General features: G+C 26.7%; 1 protein-coding gene across 1 annotated transcript in view; it reads left to right on the forward strand.

Moving 5' to 3' along the window:
- The first annotated feature begins 4,104 nt into the window (after positions 1-4,104).
- The window catches only part of LOC111676445 (elongation of very long chain fatty acids protein), a 31,179-nt gene continuing 22,951 nt past the window's right edge, over positions 4,105-12,332 (forward strand). The window contains 2 exon segments of the mRNA XM_046948618.1: positions 4,105-5,393; positions 11,979-12,045. The gene's annotated coding sequence lies outside the window, so the exon portion shown is untranslated.

Raw genomic sequence — 12,332 nt, forward strand, 5'->3', positions numbered from 1 at the left:
TATTCTTTTTATAATTGAATATGATTTCCGGCATGTGAATGTAATGTTTTAAGTCAACTTCTAGATTAATTTTTAATATTTTTTCTTCATTACTTTGTATATAGTAAATGAATGTTGTCTTTCAAGAACCAATCGATTAAGATCTGAAAATTCGTAGGAAATATTTTCTTATTTACCGAAGGTTTTCTAAAAAATATAAACAAAACGAATAAAGTTCAAAACGAAAACAAAAGAAACGATCTAATTCGATTATAGTATTTTCTCCTGCAAAAAAAAAATCAGTTCTAGAACAGAACTATGCTCAATGACTGGAACTAGTGAGATATAGTTTATATTAAGTTCTCTGTTTATATATGTAAGTAGCTTACGAACTTTTAAAAGCTCATACGCAGTTATTTCATACATTATTTCGTAATGAGTTGTCGTTATCAATAACATAGATTATTTTTATCTTTTTTAATAGAATTTGTTGTTAATTGTCTATAGCATATGTCTAATAAGAAATTAGTTAGTGTATAAAATAGACTCTAGAAAACAATCTAAACAAAAATGTTTAATATCATTTATTTACTATTTTGGACAAGCTCTGCCTCTCTGTAATCTATGAAGTGACGATTGCTTTTCTAAAAGGACAAGCACTGGGCAGTCGGTGCCTATGTGTAACCCCAAGTGGTACTTTAAATTGCTAGTTCAGGACTTTCCCTCCAAACTGCTGGTTGGTTAGTCACACCAACAGAGCCATTTTTGATTAGTTGTATGTATTCTCATATCGTTCTCTTTTTGACCATCACTCATCTAAACCTAATTGATCTCATGCTTGGAACTAAACTGTAATTTTCAATCCAAAGATTTTGTCAGATCTGTTACAAAATTACCTGTTCCTGTTTTTTCCTCTTATTCGAAATTATACCCAACATCCATTATTACGAAATTTTTAATGTACAAGGAAAATGTAGTAATAGTTTTTTTATCAATATCTCTTCTTCTTGTTTTTATTACAATCAACATAAAACCTGAATTTTTTCTCAACAAACTCCTAAAAAGAAAGAGACCCAAAACAAAAATAAGAAATAAAAAAAAAATTATAAAACGTTTATATTGAACTTCAATTTGGTGGGAAAAACACAAATTTACTTAAAAGTAATACACGCTGGTAAATCCCAAAATAAAAAAAAATATCAACTAGGTTGTGGAAAAAGAGGTGATAATTGCAATTATTAAAACATTACTAATGTGATAATTTAAAAAAAAATAACGGTTACAAATTTGTTTGATATTGTTACTTTTATTTAACAATTACAACAAATGTTATGAAGTTTGTTGATAAAAAAACTGACAGCTGTCACTTTGACAGCATTAAATTCAACAATTGTTTACACCCTCTATGTTAGTACCCTTTACAAAGTACTCCAATTTTACTACAGTGTTACATTAAGTACAGAATAAATTACTTTGTTTTTGCAAAAACTATAAAAACTACCTTACAACAACATTTTCCCCCCAAAAAAGCACGTTGTTTGTTAAAATTTAAGAAATATGAAACGTCTTTATCAAATGTATATTATCGTCATCATCATGATCATCTCTCATATTTTTATTAAAACCATTTAAGTTGGTCAGTGGTGATGATCATGGCTGTTGGCTGGCAGTTGTAGAGTAGTACAAAGCTGTTGATGGTAATAATTATTATGAATTTTATTAACTTGGTTTACTTTTGGCTTATTTTCTTCTGTCTTTTGGAATGTTCGAGTAAACTTAAATGGGTAAATAACACATACAGACAGACATTTTTATAAATATATCAGACAAATTGACTTTTGGACTTTTGGTAACAGAGAATTGTATAAAATGTTGAACCAGAGCTTAAATTATTAATGTGTGCGTACATTAAATATAAGAAGAAGAAGAAGCAAGAAAGACTTGAAAACAAAAGACAAGAAAAAAAGTTTCAGACAGAAAATGTTGAGAAAAAAAATCGGCAAAACTGAACTAAATGAAAGCGAAAGTGGTTTCTTCATGGTTGCACAGTTAATAAAAATGTATGCTCGCCTGGTGGTTTTGATGTTGTTGATGATGACGGTTGTTTGGTTGGACCATTTCTGTTGATGGAGCCACAGATTTTATTTCGTTTTTTGAAAACAAGAAACCGTTAATAATGTTTTATCCGCCTTTGACTAACTCAATATCTGTTTTATTGTCTTTCTAACTTACCCGATTATAGAAGATATTACAAAAGATGTGAGGACAAAAAAAAAAAACACAAAAAACTCGACATCAAAGAGCGCAGAAAAAAACAGAAGATGAAATAAAAATTATTACATCAGTTTTTGCTTAAACAAAAAAAAAAACGCAAATACAAGATATTTTACAGTAAAGGGCAAATGTTAAACACTTAACAACTTTATTTTTAACAAATTTCTTTTTAAAGAAAACTTTTTTAATAAAATTTTCTTTTACATAAAACTTTTAATGAAATACATTTTGTTTAATAAATTGGCGGACTACCAATGGGGTATTATTTTACGAAAAAAGCGGAACTTTCATTAGGGGGAGGGGGTGTTTGAAACCCCCATATGATTTAAATAGAAAAATTCGTTTATCTGGAAAACTCTTACAGCTAGAAAATTTACAAAATTTAATTTTTTAAATTTTACATGAAAAACTTTGATGTGAAAATTTTGAGAAAAAAGGCGGAATTTCGATGGGGGTCTTTGTACCTCCTTAATGAATTAAATATAATATTATTCACATTTTTCATATGCAATATTAAAATTTTAATTAACGTTTGGAAAACATTGAAGTGAATGTTTTTATACCCTACACCACTTTATAGGGTGTATAGGGCCTTATTTGTCTCTAGCCCCTATAAAAATTCCCCTTCAAATTTAATTTAAATATCCACAGTTTTATTAAACAATAAATGGCTTAAATATATTTCTCTTATGAAATCAAATTTTATTCGTATACAGGTTTAGGGTATTATACGGTCGGCCTCGCCCTTCTTACTTGTCTTATTTATCTTGCATTTACGGTAGCAAAGCACACTGGATATAACTAGTATTCTTATATAGAAATATGGATATATTTTTTAATTTAATTATCTTTCTTTAAAATTTTAATGAATTTTCCGTTTTTTAAAAAGTTTTTGATAAAATTTTCTTTTATAGAATATTTTTAATTTTCTATTTCTTCGAAAATTTTAAATGAAATTTCTTTCATAGAAAGTTTTCAATAAAACTCTATTTTAAAAATTCACTTTTTTATAAAACTTTTATTAAATTTTTTTTTTTATTAAATTTTCTTTATTTTAAAAATTTATAATGAAATTTTTTTAAAACATTTTTAATAAATTTTCTTTATTTTAAAAAATTTACAATGAATTTTTTGGTAAAATTTTCTTTAATAAAATTTTTTCGAAAACATTTTCTTTTATAAAATTTTTTCATTTTCTTTTAAAGCAAATTATCTGTTAGCAGTTTTTTTAAGAGAGTTATCTGTTAACCCTTTAACGACCATAGACAAATATACTTGCCATCAAATTGTTATATATACATATATCTGTTTCAGTGAATATTAGGGCGAATCTGTCAACCGATTTTGACAACATTATTTTCGAAACAATACATAAGACTTAGAAGTTATCTAGGAGAAGAATTTCAATGTCGTTACTATTATGAGGCCATAGATATCGACAATCAAACAAAAACTTAAATTGACAAAACCAAAAAGGTTTGGTCGTCAAAGGTTTAAAGAATTTTCTTTTAAAAATGTTACTTCAAAAAAGTTGTAAAATTTAACAAATATTTATAATAATTTGTTGTCGATATTGAAAATTTTGTTAAAATTTAAAAAAAAACTCCTCTTTTTTGCTCACCACTGTAGTAAAATACATATTATGAGATATATACACATGTATATGCTTTTTCGATTGATTGTTGTTTTTGTGGTGTGTGAAGAAAAAGCAAACATAAGCAAAGAAAGTTATTTACCATAATATAATGTTGTTGTATTGTTGTTGCTATTACTATTGTTGTTGTAGTTGTAAAGCGTCGAATGAGTGACTGTGATTTGAGTTTAACTTTTTTGTATTAAAACTTTAGTAGTTAGTTGCATTTTAAACTTTTACGTATACGGTTGTGGACAGCAAAACATAAATTACGATTACGATTTTTTTCGATATTTATTATTACTAAATTATTAAAAAAACTCACGGGCTATTTTACGGGTTAAAACGTTAAAACAACGGCGAGCGTTATCATACCTTATTTTCAGGAAAAAAAAATAATTTAATTTTTTTTTAACTGCATGGTTTTAAAAATATTTTTTTAAATCTGCCAGATAAGTGGTGACTAACAGTACGAAAAAGAGCAGGAGATAACAAGGTTTTAATAAATTATAACCAATTAGTCAATGGTTTATCGGGAAGTGTTTTAAAGACAAATCGGAATAATTAAAAGTAATTTGTGATTAGATTTTTTTTTTTGTTAAATAAGTGAAACCAAAAACACCTTATCAAGTGCTAGTTTTTTATCGTTTTTTTTTTATTATTGGATCATTGCAAAAAAAAAAAAAAAAACAAATAAAAAATGATTCACATTTAAATTATGTGTACTTAAGACCAAACAGCAGAGTCGTTCATTCGTCTGACAGTTTTCGTTCTCATACGATCGCATTCATTTTGTTTCTTATCAAAATAATTGTGGACAAATCGGCAGAACAATTTTAGCCCCTTAACCGTAGAAGGGAAAAAGAAGTTAATTGATATTAAAGTATGCGTCACTTATCATAATCATAAATTCTTTATAAATATTATAAATATTTTCTTTTCTAACCCATTGTGCATGTGTTTGTTGAAAGACCGTACTAAAATTCGTTATAAAAGTGTTCGTTTATATTAAAATACAGTGAATTGTTTATAAATTGTTGATTTATTTTTGCTGAAACAAACGTCTTTTGTAAAATAAAATACCTTAAAAAACAAACAACAAAAAAACCCTTACACACTCATACACACACACACATAGTGTTAACTAAAGATTAGATAATAATTTTATTCAATACAATACTACTACCAAATACTGAAATACTAAAATCATAATCAAATTCGTATACAAAAATAAGTCTCAAATCAGTTTTGCAACTCTGTTTGACTTTGGTGTATGTGTTGTTCGTTTTTGTTGTTGCTATTGTTGTTGTCGTTCATCTTTTGCTGTGTGTATTTTCTGTATTAATAATAAATTTTAATCAAATCAATTTAATAGTGAATATTCACCGGTTGTTGGCTGAAAACAGGAGGGTTTGTTGCTGTTAAAGCCAAAAAATAAAATTAAATAAAATAAATTTATTACTGTGATTTTGGATTATTGTATATTTGTGTTCGTAACTAACAACAGGTGCGTGTGTGTTTCTTTTTTTGTTAAGTTTTTTTTTTTCTTTTTAACAATTTACATTCAAATTTCGTAAATATACATTGAAATAGTTAAAAAGCTTTATTATGTTTCCAAAATAATTAGTGCATTTTATAATTGTTATATTTTTTTTTAATTTCTAAAAATAGTGTGTTTTATTACATTTTTTTTTATGTTGGGAAAAAAACATTTGAAAATTAATCAATTAATCTAAATTTAGAAGTTTACACTCAATTAAGTTTGCACTTCATTAGCCACAATAATACGTTATTTTTTTACTCCCTTTTTAAATTCATAGAGTTTGTTGTGTTGAGAAATTTATAAAAGATAATAAAAATTAACTTATTTTTAAATTATAACTACTTTGTGAAAAATAAATCGAGTGAAATATTTATAAAAAATTTTCAAAATTTCCAATTTATTTTAAAAAGTTTCAATAACAATAAAGCTATCAGAACTATTGGACAGGGGGCTAGACTATAGACTAAACTACTGTTTACTGGACTATAAATTAAACAATAGACTGGACTATATTATTTTACACACTAGACTGAGGACTAAACTCATGACTAGACTAAAGACCAGAAAAAAGATTGGATTATAGATTTGGCTATGGTCCTAACTATAGACTGTAATATAAACTAGTCTCATTACTAGACAGTAGCATGTACAATAACCTAAACTAAGGACGAGAATAAGGACTAGACAATAGATTAGAAAATAGACTAAACTATATACTAGACTGTAGACCAAAGTATAACCTACGATATAGACTAGACTATAGACTAGGCTATAAAAAGACTGTAGAATAGACAATAGACTAGACTAAAGACTAGACTATAGACTATACTACAGACTAGACTATAGACTAAACTATAGACCAAACTATATACTAAAATATAGACTTAACTATAGACTAAACTATAGACCAGACTATATGAGACTAAAGACAAGACTATAGAATAGACTGTATACTAGGCTATATACTAGACTTGAAATAGACTATAAAGTAGACTAGACAATAGAATAGACTTTAGACCAGACTATCGACTAGGCTATATACTAGACTATAGACTAGACTAGATTATAGACTAGACTATAGACTAGACTATAGACTAGACTATAGACTAGACTATAGACTAGACTATAGACTAGACTATAGACTAGACTATAGACTAGACTATAGACTAAACTATAGACTAGACTATAGACTAGACTATAAACTAGATTATAGACTTGAATATATCCTAGACTCTAGACTAGAATAAAGACTAGACTATTGACTAGAATATAGACTAGACAATAGACTAGACTATAGACTAGACTATAGGCTAGACTATAGACTAGACTATAGACTAGACTATAGACTAGACTAGACTTTAGACTTTAGACTATAGACTAGACTAGGCTAGACTATAGACTATACTATAGACTATACTACAAACAATACTATAGACTAGACTATGGTCCAGTTCAGTCTATAGACTAGACTGTAGGTTTGTATAAATTTCGGAATTGTAGACTTGGCTATAGTCCAGACTGTAGACTTGGCTAAAGTCAATACACGCAGACTATAGAATAGTTTAAAGTCAAAACTATTGACTTAGCTATAGGCCAGACGCTAGACTGTTCTACAAACTTATCCCTTAATCATCTTTAAAAAACTATCACCCTCTGCTTCAAAACAATGGCTCTGGACTTATTAGTTCCTTTCTGACTCTTCTGATTTTTTAAAGAATTAGTTTAACATTCAGTAAATTTTTAATTTCTTAATCTAGGATAATCCATTTTATAATGTTAGGTCATGATTTTTTAACTGGTTTATAAATAAAAAAATTTAGATTAAAAGTTTTGAAACAGGTGGTTTTACGAAAGCAATATCTTTAAAATGCCATAAAAACCTTAAAATATATTATGAAAAGATTAGATAGAAAACAGACAGCTTTCAAGAACTAGATTAAAACATATGACTTATCGCAAGTCAAGTGACCAATAATGACCATATGTATAATAAATTTATAATCAGTTTAAATACCGACAATTTTACAATTGGGAAATTTTTAAAACGTATAACTTTAGTTAGCTAAATTGTGATTTTTTCCATTTTTTTAAATAAATTAAACTAATATAATAAAAAATATTCTTATGCATATTTATGATTCAGAGAATATTTGTGCATATATTTTAAAACATTTTTTAAGATTGTTCATTCACAATAGTTTTTAACCAAAACAATGTTCATTTACAATAGTGCTTGAAAGTGTGCAAGAAATCATCCATGACTTGTATCATGTTAAAACAATGTAACACGTTAAAAGTGAGATAATTTTCCACTTTTTTTTTAAATATAAACTAATTACAGGTTTTTTGTTTAAATATAATAAGATTTTTTAAAAAAACTTATTAAAATACAACATGCATTGAAATTTTATGCAATATTCTTTTAAGTTATCGATATAAGATGATATCTAACAATTATCAAAGTTTGATTAATTACAGTAATTAATTTTTATTTAACACACTAAAAGTTAAAGGTAATTTTTTATAATAAAATTTGTATCTACTTTAAAAAAAAGCTTTTACAAATTGTATTAAAAATATTATCAAAAGTAACTGTTAAGTTTTTAAAAAATAACAGTTTTTATGATCTTCCATAAAAAAAACGTTTATAGCATTTTTAATACAAATTATTTACCGCTATACAAATATTTAAATATATAATTGTTTATTGGAATATTTTTTCTAGCAAAATTACTTTATAAAAAGTTGGTTAATTATAAATTTTCTAAATTATTTGTTGTTACTGTTGTGGTGCTGTCATGTAAGAATTTAAAACAACAAAAAACGTGATTAAAAAAACTTACAACCATAATTTATCAATTAAATTCTCACAACTCAGTGGCTCAGGAAACACGTTTATTTATTAAATTTCCATTGGAAATTATGTGAAAAAACTGCCCAATTGCTGAAATGAGGAAAATACAAAACAAAAACAAATTTTTGTTTTGTCTGAGTTTCACTAGACAAATTTTAAAAATTTTAAACTTGATCAATTGAAAGGTGGGAGTGTCATCAATATGATTTATTTTAACAGTTTTTGAATTTGTTTCAATATAAAAGGGGAAGTATTTTTAATAATATTTTAATTTCAAAAGCTTCCTATAGTGTAGGTGTAAAATTTAGGAAATTCATATGTAAATTATCTAAACAGAGTTGTCAATTATGTCAACATTTTATTGATTTATTTTTTTCAATTTAACATCATTATCGTTTACAATCATTTATCAATTTTGTTTAAAACTCTTTATTAAATAAATATTATTTAAAACGTATAATACAGTTATTACAATTATTTGTTTACTTTTACTCGATTTTATATAAAATAAAACAAAATTTATTGTTTTGAAAATGTAAACATGAAGTTTGCGTGTCTCAACAAGGTAACATTTTTTTTGTTTGCAGCTGAGAAAAAAAGATCACTTTTTAAAATTATATCTGGCTAAAATGAATTTAAAATACGCAAAAAACTACTTACTTAACAACCTATTGACAGGTGATCGTTATAAGTACTTATCTAACTCCTTACTTGTAAGTGAGTTCAAAAATGAAACAAATTAAAAAAATTATCGCAAATGGAAAATTCAAATAAAATTATATTTTTATATTAATTTACTGACTGATTGAACTATAGTCTAGACTATAGACTAGTATATAGACTAGACTATATACTAGACTATAGACTAAACTAAAGACTATATACAAGACTATATACTAGACTACAGACTAGACTATATACTTGACTATAGACTAGACTATAAACTAGAGTCTGGTTTTAGACTATAAGGAGTGAGATCGAAAAATTCTTAACACACGTTTTTCATTACATTTTTCAACCAAAGTATTATTTGATTTTTTTTTTTTTTTTTTGATCAAGTTACCTTTGAAAAACATGTCAGTTATTATGTGTAATGTCAATTATATTAATTTTTTTGTTAATCTGATTAAAATGAGTGACCAGAAAAAAGTGCGTACATAAATTATTAAATATTTTCAACTAAACCCAACTTGGTCTTACAAAAAGTTGGCCAAGCATACAAAGGTCTGCCGTCAAACTGTTTCCAATGTTATTAAACAGTACCGGGAGAACTTGTCAGTTGATAGAAAACCTGGTTCAGGTAGAAGGAATGGACCACATGATGTTTCTAAAGCCAAAAAAATAGAACGCATTTTCAATAGAGCTCCCAACACATCCGGTAGGAAAGCAGCTCGGTTAGCTCAGTGCTCGGACTATTTGGTACGAAAAGTTAAAGCTAATGCAGGTTTAAAAACATACAAGGCTCAAAAAGTTCCTGACAGGAACGCTGCTAAAAATTTAGAGGCCAAAAACAGAGCACGGAAATTGAAGTCAAGTTTTATAAAAAAATATTCTTGCTCCATAATGGATGACGAAACGTATGTTCTGGCAAATTTTTCGCAACTTCCAGGTCAAAAGTTTTATGTTGCTGATGCTCGAGGGAATGTTGAAGAAAAGTTTAGGACCCAAAAGCAGACAAAATTTCCCAGAAAGTTCTTGGTATGGCAAGCAATATGCAGTTGCGGCAAAAGAAGCCAATCATTTGTTACAAAGGGCTCTATAAATACAAAGGGCTGCTTCCATTCATAAGACTTCATAATGTGTCCACTTATTTTTGGCCTGACTTGGCATTCTGTCACTATGGTAAACAAGCCCTTGAGTGGTACAAGAACAATAATGTGGTATTTGTACCAAGAGAGGCAAATCCTCCAAACTGCCCGGAGCTAAGGCCAGTGGAGAGATATTGGGCTCTTGTTAAAAGAGAATTGAAGAGTACAAAAAAGGTGTCCAAAAGTGTGGTAGATTTTAAACAGAGATGAACTACATGTTTGAGCAAAGTGACAGAAAGCACTATAAAAACGTTAATGGAGGGGTTTCCGAAAAGGGTTCAAAATTTCATCACTAGTGATTAAAACTATAAAAATATTTTTTTTTTTTGTAAATTGTAATAATAATTTGAATCAAATAAAAAAAAAAAATAAAGCTGTAAGTTTAGTGGTTTCTTTTTTATAAACATATATGTATGTTAAGAATTTTTCGATCTCACTCCTTAGTTTTTCATCTTTGACTAGACTATACAATAAACTATAGCAATACTAGACTATAAACTAGACCATTGACTAGATTGTAGATTAGACTATAAACAAGACTACAGACTAGACCATTGACAAGATCATAGACTAGACTATATAGTAGTCTCTAGACTAGACTATACGCTGAACTATAAACTAGACTATAGAGTAGACTATATACTACACAATATACTAGACTATAGACCATATTATAAACTAGGCTATAGACTTCAGTTTAGACCAGATTATAGACCATAGAAAAGACTATAGACTAGACTAAACCTAGACTATAGACAAGACTATAGACTAGTCTATATACTAGACTAGAAACTAGACTATTAACTATAGTTGAGACCAGACTATAGTTTTTCATCCTCGACTAGACTATAGAATAGACTATATGTAATAGACTATAGAATGGACTATAGTCTGGACAAAAAACTAGAATTTAGACTAGACATAAAATAGACTAGACAAAAGACTAGACTATAGAGTAGACTAAAGACTTGTATTGACTAGACTATAGACCCGATTATAGACTAGAATGTTTTATTACTTACTATCAAAATGTGGTTCACTTTATCAATGTTTTACTGTATGATGTTACCTAAACTATTTGTTTAAAAAAAAGAAAAAAAAGAATTTAATATTCAATGAATTGAATAAAAAATGTAAATAAGCACAGGTGTAAACCCAGCATCAGCATGTTCAAACAGAAATATTAATATTCTAAAATTTTTATCAATTTGCCACAAGCCATGAAAAAAAAATATTAACAAAATTATGCATTAACAATTGCATGACATTTTATAAAGATATTTTATAACAAAAAATAGCCGCGTTTTTATAAATTATATTACAAGTTCAATTTATAATTTGAGAATTGTAAAATTTTCCTTTAAAGACTGTTTTAAATTACTAATTACATTTTTATAACTTAACAATTATTTTTTTAATTTGTTATAAAATTGAACTTGAACCCAATTAAAGAAAAGTACAGCAATTAATATTTATTTCTAATAAAGTGTTTGTTTCCTGACATAATATAGCTTTTAAATTTCTTTCATTCTGTCTCTATTTTATTCAATTCTGTCATTAAAAGCCAAAGACAAAAAATTAATAATTAATGCAATTTTTGCATTCTTAACATTTGATCTTGATTGTTATTTAAAAAGTCAACGTAACATGCTGTACATACGTATGAATGTGTTTTTAAAATTTTGTTTATTTTAGCATATTTCAAGGCTGATTTTTTGTGTGAAATTTAAAGCATTTTTTCTTCGTTAGCGAAAGTTTGTTAATTTTATAATTTAAATTTAATTATTCATTTCATTTTATACACATATGCAAATATTTTATATTATAATTACAATTGTTTTAATTTATTAATTAATTAAATGTTTTTTTTCTTTTGTTTATTTTCAGGTTTTATATTTAATATTAAATTTTAGATTATATTTTTTTATTGTTAACATTTCTACCTGTGAGTTTGGTAAGTAAACAATTAAATTTTGTTGGTTATTTTATAAGTTTTATTATATTAAATATTACAAGTTAAAAAAAATTATTTTAAATTTTGAGTAAATTTTTAGTGTATAGACTAGTATAGTCTATAGTATGGTTTATAGTCTAGTTTGTAGTCTATAGACTAGCCTAGTCTACAGTCTGGTTTATAGTTTAGTCTATAGTCTGGTCTATAGTTTAGTCTATAGTCTAGTCTATAGTCTAGTCTATAGTCTAGTCTATAGTCTAGTCTATAGTCTAGTCTATAGTCTAGTC

This window comes from Lucilia cuprina, chromosome 4 (assembly GCF_022045245.1).
Source record: "Lucilia cuprina isolate Lc7/37 chromosome 4, ASM2204524v1, whole genome shotgun sequence".
Lineage (NCBI taxonomy): Eukaryota > Metazoa > Arthropoda > Insecta > Diptera > Calliphoridae > Lucilia > Lucilia cuprina.